The 17,406-nt window shown below is 43.2% G+C and overlaps 1 protein-coding gene and 1 long non-coding RNA gene across 5 annotated transcripts in view; one reads left to right on the forward strand and one right to left on the reverse strand.

The window, feature by feature from the left end:
• Positions 1–17,406, forward strand: part of LOC101482519 (exostosin-1) — a 374,234-nt gene that overhangs the window by 281,800 nt on the left and 75,028 nt on the right. The gene's annotated exons all lie outside the window — the stretch shown is intronic.
• LOC106675916 (uncharacterized) lies at positions 14,666–17,211 on the reverse strand. 3 transcript variants are annotated; one of them, XR_013093164.1, is made up of 4 exons: positions 17,188–17,211; positions 16,868–16,990; positions 15,858–15,950; positions 14,666–15,727 (listed from the first exon to the last, which is right to left on the reverse strand). It is a non-coding gene; the product is annotated as an uncharacterized LOC106675916 (long non-coding RNA). The 3 variants fall into 3 exon arrangements; XR_013093163.1 differs by having other exon boundaries at positions 17,118–17,205; XR_013093162.1 differs by having other exon boundaries at positions 16,868–17,205.

Below are 17,406 nucleotides of genomic sequence, written 5' to 3' on the forward strand. Positions count from 1 at the left end.
TCCTGGACAGGAAGGAAACTCACGTCCAACAGAAGGTTTCTGTGTACAACCTTACTCTGGCCTGAAGAGTCACTGATCCTGTAAATGTGGGTCCTGGGATGCCTCTCCACAACAGTGTAAACCTGAGGCTCCCACTTGTCTGCAAGTTTCTTCTTGCCCCGCTCGCCTTTATTGGCAAGCAGGACGCGATCCCCAACGTTCAGAGACACACCTTTGATTTTCTTATTGTATTGACGAGCCTGATGCTCCTGCTCATTGCTGGTGTGCTCCCGGGCGATCTTGGCAGCCTCAGACAAGTATGACAGAAGAAGCTTGGAGTAGCCGTTAAAGTCCACCACAATGGGATCATGCAAAACAGACTTGAACATAACGTCGACCGGTAGTCGTGGGACACGGCCGAACATCAAGTAGAATGGGGCATATCCAGTAGTCTCGTGAACAGTTGCATTATAAGCAAAGGTCAATGTCTGAATCTGCTGCGGCCATTCCTGTTTGGCTCTGAGAGGGAGAGCTCGCAGCATGTTGCCAAGTGTGCGGTTGAACCGCTCCGTGCCCCCATTGCCCATAGGGTGATAAGCCGTAGTGTGAGACTTGGCAACGCCCGAAATCTGCAGAAGCTCAGAAAATAATTCACTCTCAAAGCTGGGACCTTGGTCTGAGTGAATACGCTCAGGGAAACCATATACACAAAAAACACAGTCCCATAACTTTCTGGCAACCTGCTTGGCAGTCTGATTCTTGCACGGGAAAGCAAAGGCCATTTTCGTGAAGTGGTCAGTTGCCACAAGCACATCAACAGAGCGCTTCTTTTTGTCCTCTGCTGACCAAAAGTCAATGCAGATGAGCTCCATGGGAGCAGAGGTCTTAATGCTCTCTAATGGGGCTCGTGCTGCAGGCTCTGGAGTCTTGGCAAGTATGCACCTTCCACAGCACCGAACATGCTCCTTCACATCCCTCTCCATATTGGGCCAGAAAAAACGTTGCCTTGCTAGGTGGAGGGTGCGAACTTGACCCTGGTGCCCTGCCAAATCGTGGACACCTTTCAAGGCCTGCACCCGTAAATTCACTGGCAACACCAACTGGAGTCTCTTTGTTTTGCTCACAGGGTCTCTCGTCTCCCTGTAGAGAATGCCATCCCGAACCTTGAGCCTCTCCCAGTGCTTCAATAGGGCCAGTGCCCTGGAATCCATACCATGTCTCTCACGCCTGGAAGGGTGCCTCCTGCGGGCTACGAGTGGCAGGACAGCGGAGATGACGGGATCTTGAAGTTGGTGGTCCTCCAGCTCATGTAAGGTAAGTGATGGCAGTACATCATTGCCAACTGGTTGCAACTGCTGAACAAGGTAGAGAAGGGAGGCAGCTCTATTCTCCGCAGCGGTTTCCCAGTAATCATGGTGAACCAAGGTAGCCGTGACTTCCGACGAACTGTAGGAATCTTCTGAGGTCAGAGCTGGAACAGGTTGTTGGGCAACCTGAATATTTTGGACACCAAACCTGAAAGCGTCCTGCACCTCATGAGCCGCCGCACCTTCTGCATTCCGCACCAAGTGCTCGTAGGGCTCCTGAAGCAAGCGCCCACCAATAGAATAGGTGAAGGGGTCACGACTGAGTGCATCTGCTACAACATTCTTTCGACCTGGGATGTACCTCAAATCAAAGTTGTAGGATGACAGCTTGGCCACCCACCTTTGTTCATAAGCGTCCAGCTTGGGTTTGGTCAATACATGAACGAGCGGGTTGTTGTCAGTCCACACTGTGAACTGGTGCCCCTTCAACCAGTGGCTGAACTTTTCAGAGATGCTCCACTTCAGGGCCATGAACTCAAGGCGATGGGCTGGGTATCGCTGCTGTGACCTGCTTAGTGCTTTGCTCGCAAAAGCAATAGGGCGTGCCTTATCCCCGTCGATAGGCAATTGTGATAAAACCGCTCCCAGTCCATCCAGAGAAGCATCCACAGACAAAATAAACGGTCGTGAAAAGTCAGGGTGAGCCAACACGGCACAGTTAAGGAGGTCGTCCTTCAGTTTATGAAAGGCCTTGTCACATGCAGGGCTCCAATCTGCAGCAGTCAACTTCCTGAACATGCCAGCACCCCTCCCAGCGTGACTAGTCCGTCCCTTCCTCTTCTGACCAGCCGTCAGAGCAAACAGAGGCTTGGCAATGGCTGAGCAACCAGGAATGAAGCACTGATAGAAAAAGACCATTCCTAAAAAGGACTTAATCCTTTTCACAGAAGGAGTGCAACCATCCTTCTCCATTAGAGCCTCCTTTGGCATCTTGGAAATCACTTCCACCTTAGCTGGGTCCACAGCCACTCCGGTCTGGTCGATGACATGACCAAGAAACCTGACTGACTTCCGCAGCAGATGACACTTCTTTGGACTCAACTTGAGATTGTTGTCTCTCAACCTTTGAAAAACAGCTCGGAGCCGGCACAGGGCTTCCTCTTCAGTGGGAGCAAAGACCAGGAGGTCATCCAAGTAGCAGAGCAGACTGGTGAAGTTGAGGTCACCAAAGATGTTCAGCATCATGCGCATAAATGAAGCTGGGCTATTGCAGAGCCCTTGTGGCATCCGGTTGTATTCGTAGAGGCCAACAGGCGTTGTGAAAGCGGTGTACTTCTTATCCTCCTCACACATTGGAATGTTGTAAAACCCAGAGGTTAAGTCCATCGTGCTGAAGAAGGCATTGCCCCCAAGCGCGGCAAGGCAATCCGCTTGGTGAGGGAGTGGATGCGCATCCTTAAGAGTCCGCGCATTCAACCACCTGAAGTCCGTACAAATCCGCAATCCGCCATCCTTTTTCCAGACCATGACGAGGGGGGATGCATACTCGCTGATGGATTTGCGAATAATCCCTTTCTCCTCCATGTCAGTGAGTACCTGCCTTAGTTGTTGGTAATGAGCAGGGGGTACTCTTCTGTAAGGCATACGGAATGGGCGTTCATCAGTCAGGTGGATCCGATGTACAAAGCGTTTAGCTTCACCACAGTCAAGCGGGTGTCTAGAGAAGATGTCCTCATACTGCTCAATTAGCTCAACAAGCTCTCTCTTTGATTGTAAGCTGGCATGGCATGAGTCAATGTCAAGATCACCCAAACCTAGGGAGCACAACCTGTCATTCAAGTCAGCCTCAGTAGCAGCTGGCCCACTGACTGGTACCTGGGCCATACTCGCCATCTTGCAGGAGTCCTGCTGGAAATCAAGGTCCTCCACCGCAAGGCAAGATGAAACGACAGCAACCCTCGAGTTGCGTTTCAAGGTTAGTGGTTTTGAGGAGAGATTGGTCATCTTCAATGGCACCCACCGATCACCCCACATGGATGTGATCACCCGGCCAACAAGAACGTCTCTCGGCCCAGACCCAGAGGTGCAAGGTTCCACGATGATCGTGCTGCCTGGAGAGACTGGCACATTGCTGGGCAGCCTGCCCCATACCAGATGCTCACACCGTGGGAGTAGTGTCACAGCACGAGGCAGTTTCACAGTGCCAATTTTGTCAGGAACCTCCTCACCCCTCCATCTGGTGGTGCACGACATCATGTCCAAGAAGTGCTCATAGTCAAGAAGCGAGTGCTTGCTTCCCACAGACACAAGCTTCCAATAGTCATCAGAATGTTTCATAACTCGCATCAGGTACTTGAGAACATTGGAGCCAATGATGAGCTCATCACGCTGGCCCGACACTACCAAAACTGGTACAATGCATTTCACACCGTGGACAGTAAGTGTCAAGTCATAAACGCACTTTGGGTGGGTCTGCTTCCCACCACAGCCAACCAGCACAATACGTTCGGCCGACTGCGGTCCACTCACAAGAGCCCCAGCCTCTCTAAGTGACTTCTCGGCCTCTTCACTCATAGTGCAAGCCATAGACCCGGAATCCATCATGCCCCTCAAGTTAACCTTGTTATTCACTGCAACTTGGGTGTAGAACAATTCACTAAATGTAGGCACTACTGCTGGTCCCTGAACCACGACACGGTATCCCTCTGGCATTGTTGAACAGGTGTTGACATAAAGAATTTCGAGATCCGATTCATCATGATTGAGGGTATTAGGTTCATCCCCCACACTGCCCCTCTCCAAGTGTGGGTGATTCAGTTTTCCGAAGGCCAACCCTGCCTCGCGACAGCCCCGGCCTCCCGTCCCTCACGACGACTGTGACAGTCCTTTTTCCAATGACCAGGAGCAAAGCATGCAAGACAGAGATTCTCTCTCCTGCAGTGCATGTGAGTGGAATGACCAGTGTTGCCACAGACCTGACAACTCTTCTTAAGAAAGGGCCCGCGGGTAAAACGCTGCGAAGGTGCAGATGCAGGGACTGTAGTCTGCACATTCTGACATGCAATCACGCGATCCAAGAGGCCGATCAGAGCGCGCATGCCAGTCACATCAAAAGCTTGGGTGTTAGTCGAACCAAGCTCGCAACCAACTGACTGCTGACTAGATTGAGTGGACACAGTGTACGTTGGTGACTGTTGGAACTGAGGAGTAGGAGTAGGCACCGGACAAGAAGACACTGACGTCCCAGAAGGACAGGTTGTCGAAACATCAGCTAGAACAGGAGTGAAGCAAGCTGCTGTGGGCGAAAGCTGACAAGTAAGGTTTGAGGCTGGTGCTGTAGGCTGAGACTGCAAGGCGACACTGGCCTGCCCAGGCTGTGATGCCATCGCTTCTTGAGGCACAATAGAGCAGTTGTGGCTAACCTCTCTCCTCTGTGAGGTGTGGAAACTGCCCTGACTGCGTGCCCTGAGTTCACGCTGGAAGCTATCAATGCGTTCTTGAACCTCAGTGGTTGTCCACTCCTCAGCTGCTTTGATGCTGAGCCTGTTCAAGAGGATGGGGTCAGGGCAATACTTGATGAACATCATCGAGACCTCACGCCCTGGATCCTCAACATTACGCCCCTGCCTACGCAAGCACTCGTCAGCAGCGTCAATAGCATTGTTTAGCCTTATCCAATATTCCATCACTCCCTCATGTTGTAATGGTTTCGTGTTATAGAAGTCAGCCATAGGCATAGAAGAGTAAGTCAATACACTAAAGTGCTGTTTCAGAATGTCAAATATCAAATCAGGAACCTGGACATGGTCAAGTGAGGGGTTGTGACGTAGGGTGACCCTCACTACATCCTTAGCCTTCCCCATCAACCTAGCCAATATGTCACGTGATCGCTGATCTGTTGGTGTGTTGCGTTTTACAAAGTACATTTCCATCATTTCAACCCATTCATGAATGGAAAATTTATCACTGCCATCACCCCTGAAAACTGGTGGCTCCTTGACGTCTGATTGCAAGACGAGTTTCACCCCAGACAAATTTAGCTCAGGGGGTCCCTGCTCAGCCTTAGAGCTTTCAGTAGGCATACTGGTCCCCTTATCACCTTGCAGCTGGGCTACAATGGACTGACCAATCTGATTGGCCAAATCTGAGATGAGTGTACTCAACTCAGCACTGCCAGCTGTCTGCGGGGTCTGAATGTCACAGGGGGGAACCTGGAGACGAGTGGAACAAAACTTGGGAGCAAATGACACACCAACTTTAGGTGTCTGAACCCCATCCCCAAGAAACCACCCTCGCCCCATACCAACATTAGAGGAAACCTCCCCATCAGGAACACCAGTTGCCTCTGAACCAGATGCTGACTCCATAATGATGAATAAAGCACAATCACAAGAAACAAGATTCCAAATAGTGCAACTGTACAAAAGCAAACACAGTATTCTTAACTAACACTTAATGTTATTCAGGATGAGAATTGAGCAGATTAAATGTCCAAGCTCATTCAAAAAGTCCCACACAAGTTAGGAAAAGCAACCAACTTGGAACGAGGGCAATTATGAAGAGCTCCCCACGGTGATCGAGATGACGTCGATGCTTGATGAATCCAAAGGGTCACGGCACCAATGTAACCCGTGTAATTGTTACGCCTGCTGTTCTGCGTTGTGTTTTGGTGTTGAAGCAAGAGGCAGGAGACAGTGTCGAATCTTTGGCTCTTTACTGCACATCTGCAACACAGAGACACATGTTCGATCCGTGCGTGTCACGCGACTGCCCGTAACCCTCTCCTCCGGCCATGCTGAAAGGAGCTGAGCCCTTAATGTACATTAATGTAACGAACCAAATACAACAAATTATTTCAAACCATTGACTTAAACTCTCGAAAAACAAAAAGCACAAAATAAACAATATGTCACTAAAAAACATCAAAACAACTTATAAGAACAATAAATGAAAGACTGCATCTCCAAAACATAAAAACATCTCCATACCTGCAACACAGAGACACATGTTCGATCCGTGCGTGTCACGCGACTGCCCGTAACCCTCTCCTGACGAAGAAAGAAAAGGTGCATGCTGTTACACAAAAGGAGAGACTGACGCGAGTAAACTCTCAAGCCGCTAGCGATACGGACTAGCTTAGCATGCTAGCATATTAGCCGAGTTCTCGGCTATAACTCATTATAATTGTGTATTAATGAACTCGTCCTCCACAAAACTTATCCCAAATGAGTCTCTTAACGATAAACAAAACCGCGGCGGTACGGTCGTATTCACACTGAAGCTTGGGATCCGAACAAACTTTGATTAACCGAGAGCAACGTGGCAGTGACTTACCTCCGGCCATGCTGAAAGGAGCTGTGACCGGGGCACACATGCACGCGCCTACGTCACCACGCAGCGCACACACGCACATGAACGCACACAGACCGAACACACAGATAGGAGAGTGAGATGCAAAAAAATGACATTTATTCCAAAAAAGAAAGTATTTTGGGTGAAATTCACAAGTGTTTAACACATATGTTACACATTTCCTCTTCTCTTTCCCCTCACCCTAGCCTGGTTCTCAAGTTGTTAAAAGAGGGTTCTTCCTTGATGGAATCAAATACTTGCTTATGGGAGATTGTGTCATTCTTCAGGTTTTCACTAATATTGTAGGGTCTTTATTTCACAATAAAGTACCATTAAGTCAAGGTTATAAACTGTAAAAGTACAACTACTGCTATGCTTCAAACATACAAACTTGTAGATTATTTGTTGTCATCTAAACTCCTGTGATGCTCTCAGCTGTGCTCATAAAAGTGATGGAATAGTTGTGTGAGGGCTGAAAAAGATTATAAATCCTATATCCTCACCAAAAAACCTTGTTTTTTGAAAAATTTTGTTTTTAGCCTGTTTTGGGGGTGCAAATTCAAATCAATTCAGTTTTATTGAAGGAAATGCTATTTGCATCATGGGAATCCCCCAGCAGCTTACACCTATTGCAGCATAACTGAGGGAGGATTCAGGGTCACCTGATCCAGTCCTAACTATATCCTGTCACCTTGTACATTATTGGATCTTGTTCATAACAAATTAGCTACACCCCATTTTTGCTGATGTATTACTGAATCTGATTCATTCGAAATCAACAGGTACAAGCCTGCCAACAGCAGTACCTCGTTCTACTTTGTAATAAGCAAAAAGCAGAAAAAAATTAAGTTGGAAAAGAAGCATGCACTAAAAATTATAATAATAATTGGATACATTGAAACTAGAATGTTCAAGGAGGAAAACACAGATTTTAGTGGCCGATATCCCCTGAGACAAACTGTGGCTCAGGTGGGAAAGAAAAGGTCTGAGTTATTAAGTTATTTTGAAAATAAAAGAAAGCAGGTGGATGGTGAATAACCTTTGGCTCTTTAAGTATAAAATAGTATGCATGGGTTAAGCACAGATTTATTCTTTTATAAAAAGAAAGATCCATTGTGAGAGGCCCTGCTGAAAAGGTCTTTCCAGTATCACCATTATAGGGTGTCAAATGCTGCTGTTTTATTACATTAGGTTTTAGATGCCAAAATACTATTTGGTTATGTTTAAGAAAAGCATATGAGTTGGGTTACCTCTGCACATTAAAGACTGACACTCACCTGGTGTGTTTAAATGTGATGCCAGTAGCCTTTTATAATCATCTATATGTGAGCTGGAGCTGAAACGCTGGCATCCGTGCCATTAACCCAGACTGTTATGGCACCAATGCCAAATGACACCTTGTGTTTGTCTGGGAGATTCCACCAGTGTCTGACAGAAGGACTGTGTTTCACGCTTGCTTGACTCTCTTACTAATCATTTCTGACTGTTTAAATATCTGTCTAGCAGTTTGCTTAAAGCTTACTGAATCCTTTAATCCTCTGCAGCACATGCTTAACCAAAATCTAAGTCTACTTTGCTTTCATCAAAATATGCTCACTTGTAAGAATCCTCCACTTTTTTCTGTCTCTGTGAAAACAAACTAAAAAGCTTTAAATTAGCAGTGAGTTCTTCCCTCAGCTCCTTTCCATCGATTCTTTGCAGCACTGGCCATTAAAGCATGAAAACATTTTCCATAAGGCCTCTGAATTATTTGATTTGTTGAATGCAAATTTGAGACAATGCACTGCTTTTAAATGCACAAGCATGCCTCTGCACTAATGTGAGAACACACATTAGCCAGAACACAGCTGCTGATTCTCTCAGATACACACACACACACACACGTACACACATTCCCTGCCACACTCTCTAATGATGGACTAAATAGCTTGTTAATGCTTTGATGAGTTTTTAAACAGCTTCCAAAGGACTCTAAAGAGCTAGGTGTTGATAAACTCTTCTGTGGCTGTTGTAGGAGTTAACTTTATCCAGTTCTTAGAGCTCTTAGAGTTGTTAAGAGGTGTCGCTTGAATTGTTTTGATATTTATTTTTGCGTCTTCGATAAGCAGTCACATGGAAACAGCTACAGTGCAATATACCAAACTATATGGGACTGTTACACAGGCTCATTTTACATTTTTAAAAAGTCAGGGAAACTCATAGTAAACTATTTATACATGTATTCTTAAACATCTTTCTGGTAGTCTTTCTGGGTTGTCTTTGATTTTTTTGTACCCTTTGGAACAGTATTTTAATGTCAATTTCGGAAGCTGGCTTACAAAGGAAAAATGAAGCAAATTGCAGTAGCTGACAAATTAAAATACATAAATACATTTAAAAATTGGTTAAGAGTAAATGAAAGACCAAATTTGTGTAAAAAAACAAAGTATTGGTGTTACTGTTGTGGAATACACTAACTCTAATAATCCAGTATAGACGCAAGAGTACAATGAGTGTTTACAATCAGGAGGAGGAACATTTCCCTGAAGTTCCTCAGTCTCACTATGAGCTTTGATTTAGTCTTGTACATGAACTTTTCAGGGTTCTGTTGAATTCTGAAATTGAAATTCTGTTGATAAGTTGATAAAGACAAACGGGCGTTATCAGGGCTGGACTGGGACAAAAAAATCAGCCCGGGCATTTTGACTAGAGACCGGCCCACCAGGTATTATAGGAAAATCCATAAAGCCTTTAAATGAAAACAAACGCTGTTGTGACAGTGATGTACACTGTCTTGTTGGTATTAATGTATCAATTGAATAAACTTAAACCTACAGCATCCTATTCCTCCCTATTCTAGTTTTCTAAACAGTATTTAGCAGAAATATTAAACAACCTAACTGCCAACTCGTAGCAAAAAAAGAAAATAAAAAAAAATAAGGAACCACCCCCCACCCTCCGCCTTAATTGACATAATTAACTTTAATTTAATGTATGTGTAAAACAAATGCACAGAAATCAATTGTTTTTCTACAATAATTAAATAAATTCAACATCTTTCATCAACAGAACTGCAGACTGCACGGATGGTACCTTCCCAAAGGGAAAAAAGTACTATAACTTACTAGGTTGTATATTAGACTTAATATTTACTACATACACTAATGGGCTTTCACACATTTTAGATCAGATAAAAACTTTAGTTGTAAGATTCAGATAATAATTTATTAAAAACTAGACATTTGAAATGAGAATAAGAAAGAAAAGTAAGACTTTGTGCCCTCCTTTCCCTGTTAATGCCCTACCTGGCCCCTATCCATCCAGCCCAAAGTCGATCATGACCAATTAGCCAATCCACCACCTTTCTTTGTTTATACCGTTACAAAAACCCCAAACAAACAAACAACAAAACATCAGCCCATAAAAACAAAAAATCACCATGGCCAGTCCAGCTATGGGTGTTATAACTTTTCATAAAAGTTATAATTGATGACTATAACTATAAATAATGACTTTTTCGGTTGCCAAGCATTTCCTGTCAAAAGCAAAAATAAATAAATACATAATTTCATAAATAATTTTTTATTGCAATCTTTACATTAAATGGAGTTTAATTAAACCGTTAATTGAATATTTGTTGTATTCTCACTATTATATTTTAGCAATAAGTAGTAAATGCATGTTTTTGTGGTTAATAGACTTTCCAAAATTAAGGCAGAACCTTCAGTTATCAGGCTCCCTCTCCTCTGGAACCCAATTTGGGTTCAGGAGACAAACACTTTTAATTTTAGTCCTAGTAAATCTTAAAGTTAGAGCCAGATCAGGTGATCCTGGATCATCCTTTAGTCAGGCTACTGGGGGGACTTTTCATGATGGATTGAGCACTTCTCCTCCTCCACTCGCTGCTTATCACTTCATTAAGATTTGTCTACTCTTTCTGTGTTTTATTCATTGCTGTTTATGATCTCTTTGCTCTCAGTTTTTGTCTTCTCTTTCCCTTACTTCAATTAATTGCAGCAGATTGCTGACTCTTCCTTAGCCTAGTCCTGCTGGAGGTCTCTTTCTTTAAAAATGGGAGCAAGTGTTATCACCACGAGGAGCTGTTAATAGGGAATCCCTGGTCCAAGTTAACATTTAGTTTTTATTTTATTTTTATGTTTTATCTTTATTCTACAGTGTGATGCAATTGAAATTTGAGAGAAAATTCATTTTCTCACAGCAAGACCTTCTTAGTCTGAGTGCTGCTGCTAATGTCAGCCAATGTTTACCCACTTCTTTAATACTTTGTAATGAAGCAGAACAGATGACTGTGTGTGTATATGTATGTATATATCCATCCATCCATCCATTCGCTTCCGCTTATCCTTTTCAGGGTCGCGGGGGGCGCTGGAGCCTATCCCAGCTGTCATAGGGCGAAAGGCAGGGTACACCCTGGACAGGTCACCAGTCTGTCGCAGGGCTAACACATAGGGACAGACAACCATTCATACTCACATTCACTCGCACATTCACACCTAGTGGCAATTTGGATTATCCAATTAACCTATCCCCACAAGCTGCATGTCTTTGGACGGTGGGAGGAAGCCGGAGTACCCGGAGGGAACCCACGCAAACACGGGGAGAACATGCAAACTCCACACAGAAAGACCCCGGTGGGATTGAACTCAGGACCTTCTTGCTGTGCGGCAACAGTGCTAACCACCATGCCACCGTGCTGCCCTCTATGTATGTGTGTATATATATAACACCCAGCACGCCCCTGCGGGCGGTTTATCCTTCAAGCTCGGGTCCTCTACCAGAGGCCTGGGAGCTTGAGGGTCCTGCGCAGTATCTTAGCTGTTCCCAGGACTGTGCTCTTCTGGACAGAGATCTCCGCTGTTGTTCCCGGGATCTGCTGGAGCCACTCGCCTAGCTTGGGAGTCACTGCACCTAGTGCTCCGATTACCACGGGGACCACCATTACCTTCACCCTCCACATCCTCTCGAGCTCTTCTCTGAGCCCTTGGTATTTCTCCAGCTTCTCGTGTTCCTTCTTCCTGATATTGCTGTCATTCGGAACCGCTACATCGATCACTACAGCCGCCTTCTTCTGTTTGTCTACCACCACTATGTCCGGTTGGTTAGCCACCACCATTTTGTCCGTCTGTATCTGGAAGTCCCACAGGATCTTAGCTCGGTCATTCTCCACCACCCTTGGGGGCATCTCCCATTTTGACCTCGGGACTTCCAGGTTATACTCCGCACAGATGTTCCTGTACACTATGCCGGCCACTTGGTTATGCCGTTCCATGTATGCCTTGCCTGCTAGCATCTTGCACCCTGCTGTTATGTGCTGGATTGTCTCTGGGGCATCTTTACACAGCCTGCACCTGGGGTCTTGCCTGGTGTGATAGACCCGTCTCTATGGATCTTGTGCTCAGAGCTTGTTCTTGTGCTGCCATGATTAGTGCCTCTGTGCTGTCTTTCAGTCCAGCTTTGTCCAGCCACTGGTAGGATTTCTGGATATCAGCCACCTCCTCTATCTGCCGGTGGTACATACCGTGCAGGGGCCTGTCCTTCCATGATGGTTCCTCGTCTCCCTCCTCTTTCTTGGGTTTCTGCTGCCTGAGGTATTCACTGAGCACTCGGTCAGTTGGGGCCATCTTCCCAATGTATTCTTGGATGTTCCTTGTCTCATCCTGGACTGTGGTGCTGACACTCACCAGTCCCCGGCCCCCTTCCTTCCGCTTAGCGTACAGCCTCAGGGTGCTGGACTTGGGGTGAAACCCTCCATGCATGGTAAGGAGCTTATACTGTATATATATATATATATATATATATATATATATATAAACACACACACACACACACACTGTATATGTGTGTATATATATATATATATATATATACACACATATATATATATATATATATATATATATACATATATATATATATATATATATATATATATATATATATATATATATATATACACATATATATATATATATATACATATATATATATATATATATATATATATTAGGGGTGCAACGATACACAAAATTCACGGTTCGGTTTGATACTTTGGTGTCACGGTTCAATATTTTTTCGATACAAAATAAAATGTTCATGCCTTTTTAATTTGTCATTTATTAAAATTATAAATATATTTTATATTTTAACTCAAAAGTACAGTTTTTAAATTTAACCCTAACCCTTGTGCGTGTTTTTTATTTTGACAGCGAATGCGCACCTGTGGACCACTTATGTGCACCCCTGGTTATTTAGCTCGTCATATTGCAGCCACAGAAATTAAAAAAGCAGCAGGATATATATAAAGTGCATAAAGTGCAGCTTTATGGTCCATGAAACCATAAAGCTGCACTTTCTTTTTGCCTTATAGTCTGATTTGTCATAACTTTTCCGTTTTGTGGTAAGCTTTTCTTTGGCTGTCACTTCTTCACCCTGACCTGTATTATTTGGCTCAGCAGAACTAAAATATATATCTGTCTGTGAAGGTTCTCAGTCATCCAGGTCATCGTAGTCAAATATATATCCTGCTGCTTTTACACACGCACTCACATAAGCTCAGCGATTCTCTGCGCGATCAACCTCTCACATGTTTAAGCTTGCTGCGGGAGATTTCACTTTCACACTTCACATATTTGCATAGTAAGCTAACGATTGATAAGACGATGTCAGAGGAATTGGTGCACATATTATCATCACTCACCAATCAGTGCTGTCGCTCTCTATACACAGTTCTCGCGATTGCAAAGTGAAAGCAAAAAAACAAGCGCAAATTCAAACGCGATTTCAATATGTCACATATTGACAGTGGCTCACCGATGCCAATGACATAATTACCCAGCTACATTTCCGAAAGAATGCAAAAGCATCCATCCATCCATCCATCCATTCGCTTCCGCTTATCCTTTTCAGGGTCGCGGGGGGCGCTGGAGCCTATCCCAGCTGTCATAGGGCGAAAGGCGGGGTACACCCTGGACAGGTCACCTGTCTGTCGCAGGGCTAACATATAGGGACAGACAACCATTCACACTCACATTCACTCGCACATTCACACCTAGTGGCAATTTGGATTGTCCAATTAACCTATCCCCACAAGCTGCATGTCTTTGGATGGTGGGAGGAAGCCGGAGTACCCGGAGGGAACCCACGCAAACACGGGGAGAACATGCAAACTCCACACAGAAAGACCCCGGCCTGATGGTGGAATTGAACTCAGGACCTTCTTGCTGTGCGGGAACAGTGCTAACCACCGTGCCATCGTGCAAAAGCATTGACATATATTTTTCCTTCCTACAATAGCCGGACGGGCAGGGCAGAGAGAGGTTTTGGTAGCCGACTGGAAAAATCGCTAGCGTCCTAGCCCCAGGACGTCGGGCTAGCGATTTTGCGAGCCCTGTATCTGATTGAGGAATCACTCATCTTTGGAAAAGAGAGTTTATTACAGAGAAATGGCTCTTTCCAAAATAAAAGCTATACTATCCGCTTCTTCTGGGCTATATTCTCAGCAGCATATTAAACATATCAGGTCCCCATAAGGAGAATCCTGTGCTAACGGCTGTCTAAATGACTCGGGTAAAGTTAGTAGCATGCTTCCTTTTGTCTGCTCCCACTTGTCTTTGCACTAGGATGATGTCGGCGTAAATGTGCAGTCATATTCGTTGTGTTCCCACTAGTGCTTTCAGGTTAACCTCGTTAAAATGACCTTAACGCCACAACACGGCAAATCTCCGTTAACGAGCTACACTCTAAGAAATAAAATGTTGTATTTACTCCACCCAGTTATGTCAACCGGTTCCACACAACTGGGTTAGTGAAATATAAAATGTATGATACATTTAATTTGAACAAGAAATTTTAAGTACATCTGATAAGATTTGGATAATTAAATGCAAATCAAAAGAATCATGTTGTATTAGCTGAATATCATAATGTTGATATAACTAACCTTGTTGATTTAAATTGAGAAGACTAAATAAAACCTACTCAACCAAAACAAGCTGTACTTACTTTGAGAAATAACATATTGTATTTACTCCACCCAGTTATGTCAACCGGTTCCACACAACTGGGTTAGTGAAATATAAAATGTATGATATATTTAATTTGAACAACAAATTTTAAGTAAATCTGATAAATCTACTCACCCAAAACACGCTCTACTGAAACTATAGGATTAAATCACTTTAACAGAATTGCAACTTAGTCTATTTAAGTTTGTAAATTAAATAAATCGAACACAAGTTTATTCAGTTAACCTAACTTTAATAACACTTTGTGTAAAACTTGTTGAAGCACACTTTGAGCAATTCAAATGCTTCTAGATCTTTTCCCCCAAACAATCTTTACATATATTCAAGTGCATTTTAGGTGCAGGAAGACAAGATACAGAATGTCATGTTAAACTGAAATGATTAAAACTGGAAAGTGTTGTGATTCCAACATTTTTAACATTAACATGACTTGATTTAAACTTGATTGGGCTACAATGAAAAGCCCACAATACAGCCCTGCAAACAGCAGGTAGAAATTACTTTTGTGTCATTTTTGTCCATATTTAGAAAAATAACCTTTGCTTCAAAACTTAAACTGAAGTCCAAAGTTAGGAGCAGTCTTTTTCAGTGTAGTTGGATGTTGGTAAAGGTTCAAGAACAAAGAACGCAGAAAAGTGAAAGGCCTTGCAGAAGTTCTTGTGGCAATTCAAACTGAACAGTTTATGAAGTGCAAGGAGAAGGGTTCGAGAACCTTAAAGTTCAGTGTCCTCTATAGTTCACTGCAGGCTGTTTCACTCAAGCAGTTTGTTTTTCAGAACCTGCACCTTCATGGATAGGTTGTTCCCATCCAACTCCATCAGCACCTTCTGAAGAAATTCAAATGTGTATTTCAGGTGCTTTGGGTAGCTCAGATTTAGACTATAGATTAGTCCAAGCAGGAGGGCACAACCCTTTGCCACATCACTAAGAGCTTGCAGCACAGTGCATCCTTCTATGATGACACCAATGTCCTCAGGTGTATCTGCAGAGTTTGCTCTCATGTCTGACAACATAGACTCCCAAAGTCAGCTGCTCTGTTTCTCTGCTTGCACCAAGATCCACATCCTTTAAATAAAAATTAAAAAAAGATAAGTTAATTGCGTACATATACATATGGACAAGTAAGTCCACCTTCCATTTCCAATCCCAAATTTAAAAAAGGAAAATAACTGATCATTTTCCTTTTTTAACTTACCAAGAATTCCTTGAACAGGTCATCTGGCTTTTCATTTAAGTAGACACAGACAGCTTTCAGAATGCATTCCTGTCAAACATCAACGCTTGGATTCTGGTGGAGATAAGAACTCAATATGAGAGAAGTTTCCTATTTTGGTTCCTTTCAACCTCTTTACAAAACAAAGTCAAAAATATTAACACATAGCAGATATGTGATTAAGCAATGTTTCATAACTCACATCAGTGATGTGCAGTGAGGTTCATGATTGGTAAGGCACTGACTCCTCTGTGTCAGATTAACAAATATATGAACCCAAAAATCGAAGCTTTTCAATTTTGACATTACGTGAAAGCTTTCATTTTTGCTTTAATCAATTCTAGATTGTTCAACAATATATTTAATAATTGTGCCCCTAAAAATATTAAAATTAAATAGAAGATTAGAACTGGGCAATATGGACTTAAAATCCTATCATGACATTTTGTGGATAACAATAAGTCTGTGAAGGTTCACAGTCATCCCCAGGTCATCGTAGTCTAAGGAGCTTGGAAAGAAAAGTGAAGCTTCTTCAGTGAAGATTTCTGACACTAAACCAGAAATCAACATGGAGTCGAATTCTTTCAAACAATGTAGCAACTTAATTGATGCACATTTCTAAAATACACTACACATTCATTTCATTCTTCAAACTACAGGATCGCTGGCGCTCCCAGTGGTCATTACTGATGTCAGGGAGCAGGTGCGGTAGATGTTGGGAGTAATTTTAAAACTGTCGGTCTTAGTAGGCAAGTCTCATCTTAACAAGAATCGCAAAAGATTTTGGAAAATTACACCGAAGCAGGTTCAACAATATTTGTTAAATGTTTTCATACTTCTAACATGTGAGAGAGGTATACAAGCTAGAGTGTTAAAAAATTTGCCAGGCATCATTTGTTTAAAAAAAATGCAAAAGTATTCCCGAAAGTGTCAGATGTGTATCAGTTAGTATACATTAATCAAATTTGTCATCCTTAAATTGTTGAACTTACCAAATAATCCTCAGATGGCGATGGATTCTATCCAGGATGCTAAGCATATGCAAGTCTCAGTTGAAAATGGCGGATGATCAAACTTCCACACTGCACATGTGCAAACTCAGAAGTACGGAGAGCCTATTAGGACAATCCTCTTTAAATTAAAGTGCTCTTCATTTTAAATGAACTTTTTACATTGGATTTAATTTACTGCATTTTGTTGTATTGAAATATTATGTTGTTAATTAAATTCAAAACAACATACTTGTGTTTAAAGTTAAAAATCAATTGGTGGCATTAGTTTTAACATGAAGCATTTACATAATGCTACCAACATCAGTGTGTCATTTCTTAGAGTGTACCCCTGATAGCCCCGTGCATGGGGCTAGACGGCCAACACGTTAACGAGCTAACTGCGCTAACACACTAGCTCCCATCCATGTAATTGAGCATTGCGTGGCACATCCAATATACTGTTTTACTTTAGTCCATGACGCGCTTACCTTCAGGGTCATACGTCACATGAAAACCAAAATAATTCCAAACGCCAGATC

Source organism: Maylandia zebra, linkage group LG15, assembly GCF_041146795.1.
Source record: "Maylandia zebra isolate NMK-2024a linkage group LG15, Mzebra_GT3a, whole genome shotgun sequence".
In the NCBI taxonomy this organism is placed as follows: domain Eukaryota; kingdom Metazoa; phylum Chordata; class Actinopteri; order Cichliformes; family Cichlidae; genus Maylandia; species Maylandia zebra.